Source organism: Lactuca sativa, chromosome 4 (genome assembly GCF_002870075.4).
Source record: "Lactuca sativa cultivar Salinas chromosome 4, Lsat_Salinas_v11, whole genome shotgun sequence".
NCBI classification, from domain to species: domain Eukaryota; kingdom Viridiplantae; phylum Streptophyta; class Magnoliopsida; order Asterales; family Asteraceae; genus Lactuca; species Lactuca sativa.
The window spans coordinates 124,987,325-124,988,920 of record NC_056626.2 but is presented as its reverse complement, the minus strand read 5'-3'; positions in this window follow the sequence as shown (position 1 = coordinate 124,988,920).

Below are 1,596 nucleotides of genomic sequence, written 5' to 3'. Positions count from 1 at the left end.
CTGCTGATCTGGCGATGAACCTGCCCGATGCGGTCAACCTCCCATTGATTTCTTTGACCCCCTTTATGTTGTGTGGGGCTTTGGAATCAAGAAATTCTTGAATTTTGACTTGGTTTGGTTTGATCCCTTCTTTAGTTATCCGATATCCTAGGAAATGGCCTTGTTCTACTCCGAAAGTGCATTTTCCCGGGTTGAGTTTCATTTGTGCTTGCCCTAGTGTCTGGAGGGTCTCCTCGACGTCTTGGAGCAACGTTGCTTCGTTGCGGCTTTTAATGACCATGTCGTCGATATATACTTCCACGTTCTTTCCGATCTGCTCTGCGAAGACATTATCCATCAAGTGCTGGTATGTCGCACCGGCGTTTTTAAGGCCAAATGGCATTTTTCGGTAGCAGAACGTGCCCCTATCAATGTGGAAATCCGTCTTTTCCTCGTCCTCCCGACGCATATGGAGTAGGTGATAGCCTTGGTAGGCATCAAGAAAACATTTGAGTTGAAAGACCTCCAGCGATTCGACCTTCTGGTTTATTTCCGGGAGGGGGTAGTTGTCTTTTGGGCAAGCATTATTCAGGTCGGAATAATCGATGCACATTCACCATGAGCCATCGTGTTTCTTTACCATTATCGGGCTTTCGATCCACGTAGGGAACATTGCTTCTCGTAGGATGCCTATGTTTACGAGCTTCACGACTTCATCATTGATTGTCTTGTTTCTATCACTTGTTTGTCCCCTTCTTTTTTGCTTTACCAGAGCGCTGTCTGTGAGGATGTTTAGGCTGTGTTTAATGATTGTTCGGCCTACTTCGTTCATGTTTGCGGGTTGCCATGCGAATACCCCGACAAAGTGTGTTAGCAGCGCGACTAGTTGAACTTTGGTTTCCGCCAGTTGGTCAACTCCGATGTTTATTGCCTGTTCATGGTGTTCGTCGTGTATTACGTGCTTTTCTAGTGGGTGGTCTGCTTTAAATTTTTTAGGAGCGCTGATCAGTTCGGATGCCAACATTATTTCGTGGCATGTCCGCTTGTGTGAGGTGTCGGCGAAAATGGTAGTTGAGCCGAAACGTGTGCCAAATTTTATTTTGTTGTGAATTGTGGACGGCACGGCTTGCAGCTCGAAGAGTGTCGGGCGCCCTAGCAATATGTTTGGTTATGCTGGATGGCGTATTACAGAGAATTCAATTGTTCTTGTCTTGATCTATCTTCCGTCGTGGATGACTAGAATTTATGGGATGTGAATTGTTCCAAGGGGTCATAGGTTATGTCCCGTAAAGCCGACTAGAGGTCCTCCGGTTGGGGGCTTCAATTCTGCTTTCCAGGACTCCAGTAGTTGTTGGAAACAATGTTCGTACATGATGTATGTGCCACTGTCATTATCAATGTAGACTCGATGGATTTGTTTGTGGCGTATGCTCACGGTTATGAGGAGCGGGTCTTTGTGGTTCCAACCTTGCGATCTAGGGTCCTCGGTGGAAAAGTTGATGTTGTTGACCTGTTGCGTCAGCGCTTTGATGTTGTGGTCTGCCTCGTGTCGCTCACGTTTCTTGTATGGTATGTTGATCATAAACACTCTGTGCCGGTGACGTTTTTTTGATGCCA